The sequence below is a fragment of the Cydia fagiglandana genome, chromosome 8, assembly GCF_963556715.1.
Source record: "Cydia fagiglandana chromosome 8, ilCydFagi1.1, whole genome shotgun sequence".
NCBI lineage: Eukaryota > Metazoa > Arthropoda > Insecta > Lepidoptera > Tortricidae > Cydia > Cydia fagiglandana.
This window is the reverse complement of record NC_085939.1, coordinates 17,855,134-17,864,214: the sequence shown is the minus strand read 5'-3', so window position 1 is coordinate 17,864,214 and position 9,081 is coordinate 17,855,134. Positions and strand designations below refer to the sequence as shown.

At 39.7% G+C, this 9,081-nt stretch overlaps 1 long non-coding RNA gene across 5 annotated transcripts; it reads right to left on the bottom strand.

The window, feature by feature from the left end:
- Window positions 1-906: 906 nt before the first annotated feature.
- LOC134667067 (uncharacterized) lies at window positions 907-4,321 on the bottom strand. 5 transcript variants are annotated; one of them, XR_010098597.1, is made up of 5 exons: window positions 4,045-4,321; window positions 3,161-3,733; window positions 1,995-2,139; window positions 1,237-1,349; window positions 907-1,017 (listed from the first exon to the last, which is right to left on the bottom strand). It is a non-coding gene; the product is annotated as an uncharacterized LOC134667067 (long non-coding RNA). The 5 variants fall into 5 exon arrangements; XR_010098594.1 differs by having other exon boundaries at window positions 3,267-3,733; XR_010098595.1 differs by having other exon boundaries at window positions 2,024-2,139; window positions 3,267-3,733.
- Window positions 4,322-9,081: the final 4,760 nt, after the last annotated feature.

The following is a 9,081-nucleotide window of genomic DNA, read 5'->3' as shown; positions in this document are numbered from 1 at the left end:
ACACTTACGTACGAATTTACACGTGCGACAAAGAGGCAACACGTCAAACGTGGTTCACGGTAGGCCCTCTGGTCTACCCACGTCTTCCGTACCCCGATAGCATGACGTGACGCGTTTCGGTTAAGTGTCATTTTGTATGGGATTTTGAGTTTCCAAAACGTCCCGTTTGGCGCGCTCTACAAAATCCCATACTAATTAACACGAACTTATTCTATTAACGCGAGCCTAAAGGAAATCTTGAAAAGTAATATGAATATGAAAATCAAGAAAAAAGTCATGGATATATGTATTTTACCTTCACTGACTTATGCAAGTCAAACCTGGCTGTTTACTCCAAAAATTAAATCTAAAATAACTAAATGCCAGCGAGCAATTGAGAGAAGCTTGCTAAACATAAAAAGAGTTCAAAAAATACCACATATAAATATAAGAGCTGTAACAAAACTAATAGACGCTCTCGAGCACGCCAAAACACAAAAATGGAGATGGGCTGGACATGTCGCCAGGCTGTCAGACTCGCGCTGGACTTTGAAAGCTACCACCTGGAAAGGACCTGCAGGCAAACGACGGTCCGGGAAACCAAACAGCCGTTGGACTGATGACATAAATAAAACAGCCGGTACAAACTGGAAATATATAGCGACAAACAGGGATAGATGGAAGTCCTTGGAGGAGGCCTTCACCCGATGAGGGGTTCTTGTCCACCACAAATAAATTTGTATATTTATAATATGTGAAATATTGACTTAACAATAACAATAAATAATTAAAATTGACATTATATTTTAAATAAATACTTACAAATAGATACTAACATATTTTTGTTGTAATGTAATGTAACGAATTGGACTCGAAATAAAAGGCTTTTTTATTTTTATTTTATTTATTTTATTCTATTAAGGGATATCTTCTGGACGAATACCTACCTATACTCCGATGGACTCCAGGGCCCATAGGTTCATCTCAATGTCAAGGTTCTTCGTTATCATGTTGTTTTCATCTCGAAGCGATTTTATCCTGCAAGAATATTTGATGTTTTAAGGCACTGGGTGAACGGTTTAACCGCTTAACCCCGGGTGAGTGGCATAGTGCAAATGGCGCTTACAGAAGGTCGGTAGACAAGGAGTTAAAATCTTCCTTTCTGACTGTGTCTGAGCGCCGTAGGTACGAGCTTTCTTGCCCTATAGGTCTTCCCAGCAATAAGTTGTATATGCCGGTTTTTCATTGCACACTGACCTTATGCTATAGTTACTGGTCACTACATAGTAATTGGCCACTCCTAACAATAAGATCTCTTATTGTTCACAGAGTTCACTTTCAATCTAAATTCTTTCCATTTTTCACCGTGGCTGGAATTTAATAAACAGAATAGGTACAGTCAACAGCGGAAATTGCTAAGCGGACCAGGTGCTCAAAATGATTTTGACGCGACTTTATTGTTAAGAGAATAAGAGCGTGTCAGCAGGAACTTCTGCTGCTGACTGTACCAACAACTACATGTACTTATAGTTGTTATTAAGAAGAAATGTTTGTATTAAGGACTACTTAGGGGCCCACAGATTACCAGTTCACTGGACGATATCAGCCTGTCAGTTGTTCGAAGCTGTCAAATTTTGCTTTTAACTGACAGGCCGATATCGTCCGGCGGACTGGTAATCAGTGGGCTCCTTTACTCTAGAGCGGTCCGTGTGCGGACACCGGACAGAGGCGTTCTTCGTTTTCTATAGAAAGCATCATGTCACATCCCGTCACAGAAAACGATGTGTCGGACGCCTCGGTCCGGACCCGGGCCGGTTCTAGCGTGAGTCATCCTTTAGTCGCCTCGAAAAGTATAAACAACAACAACATGAGACAAATGATTGACTCTAATTTCACCTTCTAAAGACATGTTTTGGTTGAAAGTTTCGGTGTCGGTTTTAGGGAAAAAAACTTTCGGTCTGACACCAAATTAAAATTAAAACAATGCTATACGCTTCGTGTAGGTATATAGGTACCTAAATATTTTGCGTGATTTTGGACTTACTCAGTAATAAGTCCAGTTAGTCTCTTGGGATCATACGTTTTATTGTGTCGGTGACGGTAGTATGCCAGTGACTCGAATCCTGGGCGTATGGGCATTGAGTTCTCTGATCGAAGCACCTGCGAACAAATTACATTACTATTGTTCCGTCTAGATCTACGAGTAGAAAAGAAGGAGTAGAGGGCGTGCACCCAGTAGATGGTCAGATGTGGTCCAAAATATTACTCAGATGCTCCAGGCAACGATGCAGATGGCCAAAGATCGACAGGCCTGGAGAGCAGTGATAGGAAGAACACCCCATAGGAGTTTACTTCCCTCAGACATGAGGTCACGACCAAGAAGAAGAAGATCTAGAAAACAAGTGAGTCTAGACCGTAAAATTATTCAATGTTAGTATGTCTCACAACAGTTAATATTCTATTAAATTCGAAGATCTAGAAATTAAGGAGGTCTAACACGTTTTACCTACTAATTCGCAACTCCCTTCGGTCGTGTTGTATTGTAGTTTATCACCACTCGTTGCAAATTATCTATTTTTCGCACTCGTATCGTAATGTACTGTTAAAGTGACATTCTATTTCCAACTGCAGGTGCAATACTGTTCATTTTACTATGGAAACGCGTCGCTGTCATTGTCAATTTCCATAGTAAAATGAACAGTATTGCAGCTGCAGTTGGAAATGGAATGTCACTCTTATAGTACATATACAGTGCGATTCGGGAAATGAATTAGAGATTAACTAGATACGATATAGCAAAGATATGTGACGTTCCAAGGCAAAAGGTACCTTATGGCGGTTGGCGCTTACGCTACTATTAACGCCGCCCCAATATTATTGCGGCGCTATGCGACGTAAGCGCCAGCCGCCATAAGGTACCTCTTGCCGTAGAACGTCACATATCTTACCTATTTCATATCTAGTGAATCTCTAATTCATTTCCCGAATCGAGCCGATAGTCTCTCCCTTGATTCGTGTTTTGGTTGATCGCCACTCGTTGCGAATTTTTCTTTTTTCGTACTTGTATCGTTATGTCCTAATAATATGTTACACGAATTTGTAATTGTGGGCGCAACGTGGTGACCTCGATTGTCTTGCTCTATCTATAATTAATAGGTGAGGTGGTCTGTGTCATACTTACATGTTCTATTGCTTTTATATCAAACAACACGATCACGATCATATCACATCCGGTGAACCAAAGTTTCCTTTAACTTTTACTATAGGACCGTATGTCTTGTACTTACAGGGTGTCGTAGATTTTAACCGGATCTGTGAATTTACCTGTTGAACATATAAAATTATTAATTATTATAAACTATTGAACCCCTAGTGTAAATTTCATTCGATGTCGTGACGATCGAGCGTTTGCGTTATGTATAAGTATTTTTGTATGGTATTTTAAACAGCGCGCCAAGCGGGACTTTTTCGAAACTCAAAATCCCTTACAAAAATACCAACAACGCAAACGCAAACGCTCGATCGTCACGCTATCGAAAATTTATATTAGGGGTTCAGTTGTCTAAATATCATCATCGAATTGGTATGGCAGGAGTGTCTAGGCAGGACATTTTAAACGTAACTTCCTTTCATGATAAACTGTAGACGTTGTTCTAATATAGGCAGATTTGGTGGACCAGGAATATCCTTCCATGACTTCAAGTTTTGAGCTGTTTCCACATTTTCCGTGGCTGAAGAATTTACTCTAACACTTCTGAAATAAAAGGAAATGAATTTATATAATCGAGAAACTTTAGTTAAGGGGCCCACTGATTACCAGTTCACCGGGCGATAACGCAAAATTTGACAGCTCCGAACAATTGAAAGGCTGATATTGACAACTCTGACCGGCCACGACATTGCGCGACCAGCGGCGGCGGCGGCGGCGGCAACCATAGATGGGAACGAAAGGTCCGATCGCTGTGTCTCGCTCCAACGTATGGCTGCCGCCGCTCGTAGTCGCGCAATGTCGTGGCCTTTAGAATATCTCATAAAACCGTAAAGTCAACTAAAACTAAAACTTACTCTGTTAAACTTTTATTCAAAGCCGCCAAAAAAGTCCGATTCTTCAACGTCTGCATGTCGTTTGTTTTCTAATAAATATTTGAGTAAAACAATGAATAACGCGCGTAAACACAAACAGTCGTTACGTTGATAAAACAATATTGATATAGGCGTTGTCTGATAGAATGCCGCTGCTGTTTTAAACGCGTTGTTATCAATGTATACGTCCGCGTATCAGGATAACCGTATGCAATATGGTGTAATTGACAAGCAATACGATTCGCGTCCAACGATGATCAAGTACAGTCACCTGCACTAATATGTGACACAACGAAGGCGGCAAAAATATGTGACGCGCTCTTATTGCACTACAAATAAGACCGTGTCATATATTTTTGCCGCATTTGTTGTGTAACATATTATAGCTGGTGACTGTACCCGTGCCATGAGTCACTAACATTCGGTCCGATTAAGCCGACCACTGACTAACAGGCCGCCGGACGATATCGGCCTGTCAGTTAGAGCAAAAACTTGACAGTTCCGAACAACTGACCGGCCGATATTGTCCGGCGGACTGTTAATCAGTGGTCGGCTAGATACGTCAAATATTATATAGCTAGATACGATATAGATTAGATATGTCATTGTCAAAAGTGACGTTTTTGTTCGAAGAAACGTAATTTGCCTTGCCTTGTTAAGTAAAATAGCAATTTCCCCTTCAAAGCGCGATGCTATCCCAATATCCCAGGGTTTATCTATTGTCTGCGCGGATCCTCGTTACTCGGGTAAAGTGCTGCGACCATCTCCGAAAGCTGTCTGAGCTACTAGAAAATTCTAGCGAGATAGTTGCACACTGCACGAGAGACAGAGATTAGGTAAATCCAAACAGATACGCCACTAACGAGGTCAGCGATTAATCACAAATAAATTAAAAATATAATATAATAAAAAGCCCCTTACGCTATGTATGTGACAATAACTATATTTTATGCCTTACATACATACTCTTCAAACTGCTGGATTGAATTCTATCAAACATAGCCAAGAACCACTGTAAGAAAAATCGCTTTCAAGTGAAAAATACCGCATCGAAATCGGTCCATCCGTCAAACATATACTTACTCGCCTCTTTTTGTACCCGGGGTTATAAACTACCTACATATCGGTGTAACATGAGGAAACCGAATAATTTTAACCACGCATTTCTGATGTCAAAAGAAGGAAAAAATGTCATATGAGTTTAGGTCAATTTCGCAAAAAAAAAAATTTTGTTGTTTTTTTTTTCAATTTTTTTAATGTATTTGTACATAAATAAATGTTATTGGTAAACGTCCCATAGCAGCAACATCGCCATCAAAAAGGCCTTTTACACTATGTAACAATAAAAACTTGTTTTTTTTTACAAGTTAATATTACGAACACAAGTGTCTTAATTTTATTTAATAGGTACACGGTTGCACCAAATCGTCTGTATCCATGGAAATTAAATGTTTTTCAAAAAGCTACCTACATGTAAGTGTTTTAGATTTAGACTTCGGTATCTTTCACAGCCTGCTGGCTGTCAACTATGCGTGACAGTATTTTTCATTCACTCCAGTAGGTACCCCTAGTGTAAATTTCATTCGATAGCGTGACGTGCGTTTGCGTTAAGTGTCATTTGTATGGGATTATGAGTTTACAAAACGTCCCGCTTGGCGCGCTGTTAAAATCCTATACAAAAATAGACATAACCCAAACGCAAACGCTCGTCACGCTATCGAATGAAATTTACACTAGGGGTACAGTACAAAAAGATACTGGAGGCGGTAGTAAAATTGTAATCAGATTGGAAACGCCTTTTATGATATTAAAAAGCAAACCGTTTATTAAAACAAAGTAGAAAAAAATTACATAACCTATAGCTCAGTGGTCCCACACTAGGCTAGGCCTGTATCGTGGCGTTTATTTAAAAGAAAAGTGGCATATCTTATTCTATTGTGTAATCTGCGCTCCTGTGCAATTGCGAACCTTATTGCTGTAACAATTTCCGACACATTTGCTGACAATGTCGATGGAAACTTGTTTTGTTATTTTACAACGTCAACGGACCTGAAAATTGTAGACCGAAAACATTGGAGATAAAATATTTAGTTTTATAATATACCTTTATGTCGGCGGCCGATCGTAAGATCAGGCATATCGTGAAATTCCTAGGCATATCGTGAAACGTGAAAATCTTTGACTCGTTCTCTAAGTCGACGGAGCCCCGCTACGCGGGGCTCCTATTTCTGGGCAGTTTGCCCTTCGGGCATCTGAAGCAACCTAACGAACCTATCCTTCCTATTGTTTTAATGTGACTATCGTCAAAATATTACACAGGAACAATACGATCTGACTGGTCTTACGATCGGCCGCCGACATATATATATAAAACTAATAATGTGGCCCTAATTGGCAGTGTAGTAGTATACTACTTACACCCACCCTTTACACCCTTTTTACGTAGCTACCTGTACAAAAAATACACACGCATTTTACCACACCACAATATAAAACCATCACGCAATACAATAATGGACTAACTAAATTACTACATATTAAATAACCTTCGTACGGCCGAAGTCCGTCCAACGGCGCGATTCGAACTTTAAGATATCGCGCCCTTATACATTCACTAGATATGAAATAGTAAAGATATGTGACGTTCCACGGAAAAAGGTACCTTATGGCGGCTGGCGCTTACGCTTATTATTAACGCCGCTTTAATATTCAGTCGGGGAAATGGTACCTTTTGCCGTGGAACGTCACATATCTTTACTATATCTTATCTAGTGCATCTCTATTTCATTTCCCGAATCGCACCGCAATTCATAGAGGTACAATGATATAGACATGAAATGGGAGGGGCCAGATGATCGAACAAGATGCACTTATTGAACTTTCAGTAGGAGTGGCAGAGAAAGCGCTAGAGTTAGACCAAGAAAAGTCTGCAGCGATTTTGATAGCTCACGCTATGCAAGTGTTATTTATGTGGTAAAAAAAATAACACTTGCACTGCGTGGGCTATCAAAATTGCTGCAGACTTTTCTCGGTCTGACTCTATTATTGTTTGTCCTTGTCACAGTCTCACATTTTTTATTCTTCACCGTATATTTAGTATGGTTTATAGTGGGTAACGAATAACCCGACCAAATTAAGTAGGTTGATTTTGGTATGTTGTCAGGAATGTTAAAACTTGTTTTTAATTTTGTCGCATGTTCTATCCGTCACGGGCGCACGCGTATATCTCATCCATATAACACTAGATCTATGGTCCAATTAGGGCTTTGCGTGACCACAAACGGATTCAATATCATCGGCCTACCTTGGCCTTGGGTTGATGGTACCACACCCTTGTGGCCTTTAGTTTGTTTGGCAATCAACCAAATGTGTTCATCGTAATCTAAAAGGAAAAATAAGTTAGTGGCAAAAATTGTATTTTCATCACACTCGCTCAGCAAATGTGGAATTGCACGCAGGTTTAGCGGGAGTTATAGAAAAAGCGTTCTCAGGGAGTTATGAAGTTTCTAGTGCCATAATTAAAAGTTTTTTGTCTTTATACTTAATTTTTGTATCGCAAGTGTGATGAAAAACATTGTGTGTAACTCGGGGCGTAATAATATTAAAAACTCGAGTCTATAAATCGCTCCGGCAAGCCGTCGCGATTTAACTTATTCTCGTTTGCAATATTCAACTTACGCCCCATGTTGCACAATGTACTATTTTTTACTAGCTTCTATCCTATTCTGTATTTTTCTTCCCACAGGCAACTAATGCTCATCGAGACAATTTTAACAACCCCAAGCACAATTAGTTTGCGTTGTTTTATCACAGAGTTCCCATGGCCACCTCCTGTCTCCATCATCAGATCAGCTTCACATCTTAATATTGTATTGTCATCCGATTTACATACGAGTATGTATGCAAAACTTCAGCTCAATCGGAAATCGGGAAGTGGGTCAGATTTAGCTTCCAAGATTTGACCCACACATGCTAACAGAACCCCTAGTGTAAATTTCATTTGATACCGTGACGCGACGTACGCGTTTGCTTTAAGTCTCATTTTGTATGGGATTTTGAGTTTCCAAAACGTCCCGCTTGGCGCGCTGTTCAAAATCCCACGTGACGCTATCGAATGAAATACATAATGGTAGATGTCATTAGAGATATATTAGTAGAGATCATTGCGTGAGAGTAGATATATACTCTCACGCAATGAAATCTAAAAATGCAAACTGGTTTTCCCATCTCACATGCCATTGTTATGTGGCACTCCATTCACATGCCTTTGTTATGTGAAAACAATTAATCACGGGTTTTATCGTGTATCTAAATAGGTTTTTGTGAGTTCCTCAAATTCAAAAGTTATTCAACGTCAACATTTATACAGCAAATAGGCCACAAGGGCACTTTTACACGTCATCATTGAATTCTCATACAAGCAAAAATAATAAAATAACAATACATCAACTATTTTCTATAAAAAAAAAATAGAGATAGACCCAGAAAACTCCGAGGATTTTGATACCATACGCAGTGCAAGTGTTATTTTAAACGTCAAACTGATGACGTAGGTATGTAGTTTGAAATAACACTTGCACAGCGTATGCTATCAAAATCGTTGCAGACTTATCTCGGTCTAACTGTATGCACGAAATGTCATTACATTACCTACCTCTGCAGTATTTAAACAAAATAAATGTACAGTCGCCATCAGATATATCTGAGCGGCCAGGGTGTTCACAATATCTGAACAAGCACTCTAACGCCCTGACAATAGAGACGTGCTCAGATATTTGTGAGCACCTTGGTCGCTCCGATATATCTGATGGCGACTGTACATACGCAGTCTGAACGATTAATTACAGAGGACTTAAGAGTAGCTTTTTCGAGATTAACTGGAAAAGTCAGTAATTTGTCGCGTGAATCCGAAGCATTTGCTTGGTTAAGTGCGCAATATATCTCACCCCAAAGACGGGTAAATAACAAACACTGGAATAGAGATAGATGTTGTACAAGGTGCCTCATAGGTACCGTAAA